This window comes from Nansenia antarctica, assembly GCF_963989245.1.
Source record: "Nansenia antarctica genome assembly, chromosome: 1".
Classification (NCBI taxonomy): Eukaryota; Metazoa; Chordata; class Actinopteri; order Argentiniformes; family Microstomatidae; genus Nansenia; species Nansenia antarctica.
Genome location: NC_137674.1, coordinates 24,262,724 through 24,271,322, shown reverse-complemented (window position 1 = coordinate 24,271,322; position 8,599 = coordinate 24,262,724).

The window sequence follows — 8,599 nt, the reverse complement described above, 5'->3', positions numbered from 1 at the left end:
TCATCCTCACAAGCTGCCTAACATAAAATAACAACCGCTGGAAAGGTGTAGTTAGCTGAGACATGCTCATGGTGAAAGGTGTAGTTAGCTGAGACATGCTCATGGAAAGGTGTAGTTAGCTGAGACCTGCTCATGGAAAGGCGTAGTTAGCTGAGACATGCTCATGGTGAAAGGTGTAGTTAGCTGAGACATGCTCATGGTGAAAGGTGTAGTTAGCTGAGACAGGCTCATGGAAAGGTGTAGTTAGCTGAGACATGCTCATGGTTTTACAGAAAGGTGTAGTTAGCTGAGACATGCTCATGGAAAGGTGTAGTTAGCTGAGACATGCTCATGGAAAGGTGTAGTTAGCTGAGACATGCTCATGGTGAAAGGTGTAGTTAGCTGAGACAGGCTCATGGAAAGGTGTAGTTAGCTGAGACAGGCTCATGGAAAGGTGTAGTTAGCTGAGACATGCTCATGGAAAGGTGTAGTTAGCTGAGACAGGCTCATGGAAAGGTGTAGTTAGCTGAGACATGCTCATGGAAAGGTGTAGTTAGCTGAGACATGCTCATGGAAAGGTGGAAAGGTGTAGTTAGCTGAAAGGTGTAGTTAGCTGAAAGGTGTAGTTAGCTGAGACGTGCTCATGGAAAGGTGTAGTTAGCTGAGACATGCTCATGGTGAAAGGTGTAGTAGTTAGCTGAGACATGCTCATGGTGAAAGGTGTAGTTAGCTGAGACATGCTCATGGTGAAAGGTGTAGTTAGCTGAGACATGCTCATGGTTTTACTAATAAAGCATCAAATGTACGGGAACCTACCTAGTAGCAACCTGTGTTGATTAGGTTTAGGAAGCTGGTGAATGTTCAAGACATTTTCATCATTGAAACATTTTCGTCATTCTATTCTTTAAACTAGGTTGTTTTCTTAAAATATCAAAAGCAGTGTTGCTATCTGGATCTGATATTGTCTTAGAATTGGCATTTTAGCGACACACACACACACACACACACAGACACAGACACACACGCCTGTGGAACAGCCTTCCTAGGCTAGCCAGCTAAGGGCAGTACAGAGCCTGGACTCTTTTAAGACAGGCCTAAAAAACCTTTTTATTCAAAAAGGCCTTTGACTGCTGAACCTGTGTTCATTCTTGTGATTTATTTTGTTTGTTTTTTTACTATGTTTTTAACTTATTATGTTTTTAGGTTGTTGTTCTCTTTTTCTCTCTGTAGCACACTGAGATTCTTTTGAATGAAAAGTGCAATACAAATAAAATGCATTATTATTATTATTATTACACACACACACACACACACACACACACACACACACACACACACACACACACACACACACACACGCCACTCCCACAGGGCAGCAGCACAGTACTGTTCTGTCCCATCTGCAGGAGGTCAATCAAAGCAGCTTTACGATCCTGACTTTAAAAAAACACTCAGAAGAATCTCCTTGGGTATTAACCCTACCCTGGCAACCCAAACACAGAATTACAGGGGGCTTACATGATTTCCACCTTCCCTGGGGACATCAAACAGCCAGGAAGGCCAATTGACAGGGTCAGTTAAGTAGACTCACCATCTACCCCGTCCATCCCCATCCCCTCTCCTCCACCTCTCTACGGCTCCATGGTTCTATGGTGTTAGTTCAATCTCATAAAGACATGGGATCCGTTCACAGTTCACACTCTTTCTTAAGACCCTCTTTATCTCTCTGTTTCAGTCTTAAAATGTCTCCCTCTCTATACTTTACCGGTTGCTTAAAATGTTCTCTGCATGACACTCCTTCCTCCTCCTCCTCTATAATTTCTCACTGTGAAATCAATAAAAAAAAAAGCTCAATCAATCAAATCAAATCAAAATCCATCACATCAGCAAACATCTTAGGGTCGTCACAAGAACGTGAGCTCAGAGTCAGAGGCGAGTCTGTGCTCTGTGTGTGTGTGTGTGTGTGAGCCACTCTGTTGACAATGCTTCTGGGGATGAGACAATAGCGCATATGTCTGAGCGGGTCGTCGAGGTGACTGAATGTCTTCATTCAGAGGGCTCCCGCTGGGGCCAGATTAGTCTCTTGGTGGGGGGCCGCCAGTGATGTGACGCCTAGAAAGGAAGTATCAGAGGAGGGCAAACATTGGCTCAGGAACACGCGGTCGTGTTACCTCCTATCCACTAATTATTTAAGGGACAGAATGTTTCTTAAATTGAGAGACAAATACATTGATATAGAATGAAGAGACAGTACGTGATCTTAGAATTATAAGGTTCTATCTCAATTTGTCAAAATTTAGTTTTTTACATAATCTGACCCATTAGGTGTTTATTAATGCCAGTGTGGTGTAATTTTTAAAATGTTGAAATATTTGAGTTAGTCAAAAATACAAAGGTTCCATCTCACAAAACATAATGGAATGTAAAAACTTTGGCGCTCAATAGGCCTATCTCTGAACTACCCTAAACGGAGATAGAACCTTATCATTCTAAGCTCAAGAGTAGTGTGTGCATGTGTGCATGTGTGTGTGTAAATATGTAGGCATAATTCATTAAATCAAGGTGGTCTAAGACAGTTAGTTCTAAGTTCAGTACACCTTGAGTAAAAAGCCTGTCTGTTTATACATGTATGCCGGTTGGGCTGGTCTGCCTAGCTGCATTGGTTATTGGCCAACAGATGGCGTTAAATACAAACTTGTGTCACACTGCTAAAAGTTGCCAAATCAAGCCTGGGAACAAACTTCAACTCAGTCTGTCTGTGTCATGCACTACCTGAAGAGCAGCATGGTCTCGAACGCATGATAACAATTTATTGAATGTGTTGTTGGCGTCAGACAATTATAATTCAACCCGAGTAGATCAATAAAGATAGATCGAAAAGACAGAAGACGTGTAGCCTATGTGCAGTTACTACAATACAAAAAAAAATAAAAAATACCCAGTGATTGACGTCTGCTTTTGGTCAAACCACCGTAGCCCTACGTTCCCACATGGCCTTCAACCACAGTTTAGCGGATAATTAAAATATAAATCGAACCAAGACTGCTAAGTCCTTGGTTAAACGGCACAAAAGGAGCCCACATCCCCAAGCTCGTAAACTAACACTGAATTAAGCCCTCCAAAAAAAACATGCCGTGTTCTGCCAGCCAGCTGCTTGGGACAAGTGTTCGCTGTGTGGACGGGTGCGTCTGGATCCGAGGGGCGACGCGCGGAGCTGATAGGGACCCTGCCTCTCCGTGGGCTATGCCGCTCGGCGCGGAATTAATCAACCGCGCTGTTTAGATAGGATAACAGTCTCTCCAGTCAGACAATGACACACGGCTGCTCCCTGTTTAACAGATCCGCCTGGAATTTCAATTTCAACACACCAAACCTTTCCCCAGTGCTAGTAGTAGGCTGGCATATATATTTCTGTTGTCGGTTTATGTTATGTCGTCATTATGAACATATTATTGATCGGTCATCATCCGGACCTTGCATCAATGGGGGGAAATGGACAGGGTCAAAGGTGAAGTTGAGTTAAAACATGATGGAATTAGACTATGCTATTTCCCCATCCCATTTCAATTTGAGATTGATTCACACAACAGATGGTGTGAAACTTGGATGGACGGACCCATCTAAGGAAAATAGACCATGACATCTGGGAACATCTGGCAACATCTCGTGAGCTTAGAATGATAAGGTTCTATCTCCGTTCAGGGCAGTTCAGAGATATTGAGCGTCAAAGTTTTTACATTCCATTATGTTTTGTGAGAAGGAACCGTTGTATTTTATTAATGACTAACTCCAAACATTTCTACATTTTAAAAATAACACCACACATGCATTAATAAACACCTAATGGATCAGATTATGTAAAAAACTCTATTTTGACAAAAATTCTATAAGGTATAGAATTATAAGGTTCTATACCTTATAATTCTAACGTCACGATTTCCCAATTGACCTTCGGCTCGCTGTCTGCCATGATCCCTTCTTCCTTAGGCCCCCGAGGTCATCCCCAGTTGACACCTGATCTCATCCACACAGCCTAAATATTTGGATTTATGTAAACAACCCCAGGAACATCCGCATGGTCACACATTGACCTCCCATCAGGAGGTGTGTACCACCAAATGGATGGTACAATGGACAACACTTATATAGCGCCTTATTCCAAAGCACTTTACAACGGCCTCTCATTCACCCATTCACACACACATTTACACACCAATGGCGGCCAAGCTACCATGCAAGGCGCCGGCCCGCTCTTTGGGAGCAATCTGGGGTTCAGTCAGTGTCTTGCCCAAGGACACCTCGACATGTGGACAGGAGGAGGAACCGGGGATCAAACAGCTGAACCTTGCAATCATTAGACGCTCTCTCTCTCTCTCTCTACCTCCTGAGCCACAGCCACCCAGCACAGCATCCTCCCACAGCAACACAGCATCTTCTCAAATCAACCTAAATAAGCCAAACAAATAATTGACATAATGCCTCATCAAATGCCACACCAATAATGATCTTACTATGTTGCTTACTATCTCCTCTGTGATATTGAAATACGCCCCAACTACAACGTGTTCCAGCAAGAACCTATAGTCAGATTGTGAGCTTAGAATGATAAGGTTCTATCTCCGTTTAGGGCAGTTCAGAGATATTGAGCGTGAACGTTTTTACATTCCATTATGTTTTGTGAGATGGAACCTTTGTATTTTATGAATTACTAACTCAAAAATGTCAACATTTAAAAAAATAACACCACACAGGCATTAATAAACACCTAATGGATCAGATTATGTAAAAAACTCAATTTTGACAAAAATGGAGATAGAACCTTATAATTCTAACGTCACGAGATGTCAGCTCCCAATCTCTGTGGGGGGGTTGGCAGGGTGGAGGTGTGAGTGACGGGGCGGCATCAGTCACAGCTGCAACATGCCGTGTGAATCAAGAGTGGATGGAGGTGTCACGTACAAGGACAGGAGCCAGCCATTTCATTATGTTCAGCAGGGTTGAGAATGGTGAGCTCTGATTAGGTATCTAATTACCCAGTTTAGACCCTAAATAGGCCATTTGCACTCTGGTGTTTGAACTGGATCCATCTCTCAGCCTGGGTCTGTCTATTTCTCTTGGCCTTGGAAATAGGTGCCTGATACAAGGCAGCTGCCCCCTTCTCATCTCCTGGAGTGTGTGTGTGTGTGTGTGTGTGTGTGTGTGTGTGTGTGTGTGTGTGTGTGTGTGCGTGCGTGTGTGTGTGTGTGTGTGTGTGTGTGTTCGTAAGGCCTCAGTCATAATGCTCTCTCTTACATGTAAGATTATATGTGGTTATGTAACAGCTGTTGGTGTTAGCCTTAGCCCCCTGATACGAATCTTTCGGGCTGACGAGGCGATGATTGACAGCTCTGCTCCCAGAATAGATGAGGTATCTCACTTTGATGAAGCTCTAAGCTGGGCTTGATCTCTTTAGGGAGCTGGCTAGAGGAATCTCTCTGTTCTCCTTTTGATTGGCTGAGCTAATAACTTAATTAACTTGATTATTAAGATTAGTTTTCCCTAAATTATTGCTTAAGTTGTTATCAGCTCCTTATTTATAGTTGCATAGATAGTTGTCTTTGAGTGCTCTAGAATAGGTTTCATGCAATTCTAGATACTAAGGTAAAACTAGAACTGTCAGACATACTTCCAAACTTATATAGATTCATATTACAATGGATTTGAAAATGGTGGTCAGTCACTCAGCTCAGGTCACCACCACCATGCCCTTTGTTGGGATTCAATCGTGATTGAAACTGCAGTTCCCCTTCATATCCAGCAGATGGCGATACAGGCCTCAACCAGTCCGTCAAGCCTCTTTGAAAACACTGCTTTCCCAACACATCACAAACACGACTTTTCATCTTCACTGGGTTGTAGTCTAAGTAGAAGACCCAGACCAATACATCATAATGATGAATGGTAGGACAGAAAAACAGGAGAGACTCATGAAGGTGTGTGGGAATGCCTACACCTCCTGTTATTGTTATGGACCAAGTCATCTTCAACCACACCACTTCATCGTCATATATCAAATATAGACTAGTTCATATTAAGTACAAGCATCGACAGGTGAGAGACTGTGCCTTAAACATCAGTCATCTATATGACCATCTTGCTGTCTTTGTTGTACATCATAATGACACTTAAAGGGCAAACTCCATGTCTGTTTACTCAGACTCTACCTCACTGGAAAGTCTCAAGTGCTGCTGTCAAAATACCCATCAAATAGATAGATATCCCTGAGAGGGAGAGGCCTCCGCTGTCTTCACAAACGACCAGGGTGTCCTGACTTCCTCTCATCTCTCATTCTTTTTTAGTCACAATAAATAATTTCACACTTGATTGTATTCACACAATTTTTCATTTATATTGCCAAAACTAATGTATTCACCTTGTTATCATAGGCAACATAGGCAATTGTACGTGTTCTTTATAGCAAGAGGGTTTAGTTAGTAGTTCATTTGAAGACTACAGTTCCCACAAACCCATGCGTTGGTATAGCCAGTCAGTCCATCTGTCTGTCTTTACACTGGGTACGTACACAAGACATATGATAAAGATAACAAAGAACAAAATTATTGAACAATCGCTTATGTGTTCTTGATACAACTCGTGACGTTAGAATTATAAGGTTCTATCTCCATTTTTGGTAAAAATTGTTTTTTTTTGCCACTGAAGTGTGATGGAAGGCCCTGAGAGTGTATGGCTGTGAATACTCTTCCTTAACACTCCCTATAAGAAAAGCAGCCTCACACCTATATTATACCTAATGGTCTTGGACCAAAATACATATAAGATCTCCTCCCACCCTATATTCCCGCAAGGTCCCTAAGGTCAGCTGAGACTAATCAGCTAATTCCAAGAGTAAAAACAAAACACGGTGCAGCAGCTTTCAGTCACGCTGCTGCATGCTCCTGGAACAAACTCCCTGAATCAAACAGGCCCAAACCCTTAAAATATTTAAATCTAAGCTAAAAACCTTCATGTTTTGCACCATGATGAAACACAAACACTTCTATCAATGTATTTTTTCCATTAACTATTGTCTTTTTAAATGTTTTATCTATTTACTTCTTATATTTGCTTTTATTCATTGCAATTTTTATTTTCTTATGCTCCTCTTGCTGTATTTTTAAATAATGCATGTAAAGCACTTTGAATTGCCCCTGTTGTATGAAATGTGCTATACAAATAAACTTGCCTTGCCTTGCCTTCCATCTGCAATGAAAACACTGAATATTTAGGCTGGCCTTTCAATGGGATCTGTCCATCCCTCTTCCCACGGCTGTCAGAACTGCAGAGTCACTACCCATCTTCCGTCGTAGACTGAAGACCCATCTCTTCAGGTTACACCTTAACTGCTCCTCCTGAGACTTCTACTGCCCCCCAGCACTGCGTCTCCTGAGACACCCGCTTTTTCCCCTTTACTGTGTCCCCTAAAAACGTATATTGCCCCCCTTGTACTGTTTCTCTGTTTCTCCAGTGTCTTTATAATATATATATTTTTTAAAAGTCTAGGTTTAGAAGATGGTGATAGAAGTAGACTTTTCCTTCTATCACAGAGACTGCCAATGGCCCCGAGCCTGAGCTGGATTACTCTTCCTGCTACGACTGGTGGATTGATGATTCACTTGCTTAGTCAAATGTATCGAGTGTAAGTCGCTTTGGAATAAGGCGTCTGCTAAATGCCCTAATGTAAATGTAGCCTACATCATGCGTTGGTGTGATCAGTAAGAACACAGCCACTCCACTCTGAACCGAGGGTGGGAAAAATTCTGTGTCATATTGGCCTTCCCGCTAATGAATTCTGCGCTAGCAAGCACGCTACACACAGCACCATCAGCAAAATTAATTAGCTCTCCACCTCCCATCCCCCACAGGGCATGTCCCCAGTCCCCTGCAAATCTGCTCTCTGTTGCAGAAGGAGAATATGACTGCCACTATGCACTATTACGGGTACTCACATAGTGCTGCTATACAATTATTGAATGTATGCTAGTAATGCTACATTGAGACATTTGTTTGGCCCTGCAGAGATTTGGGAATGCATAGTGTCCCTAAAGTCATGATCAGACATCTCTTTAGCCATTTATTGCCCATAGGATACAATGAAAAGCAACTGGAGCATACTGCACCACAGATGAGTGTGACTGTGTTGGAGGAGAATTCGCTGGGAAACTCAGATGTTTAAACTAGGTAAATAGCCGACCACATAATAGTTCATCGTTATTTGCATATATGCAAATGTCACCCCGTGGTCCATTCATCGTTAATCGTACTCAACCAAAGTAAACCATTTAGTCTATAAACACAATTATATATGTAGAGTTAGTTAGAGCTTTTAGCTGGACAATTAATTGGAGAGGAGGTACAAGCGCACCTGGTAGTGTGATGCGCAATTTTGCGCATATTGCGCAATGAACCACCACACCCCACAACACGAACAGTTCCAACTTAGGCCTAGGCCTACTACTAAGTAGCCAACTATTCGAACCACCCATGACTTCAGAATAAGGCTACCCCTACCACTTAAGGATCCGTGGGTGAGTTTCCCAGCTGTAATACAACTTCGGGATAGGTTTACGCACATTTATTTTCA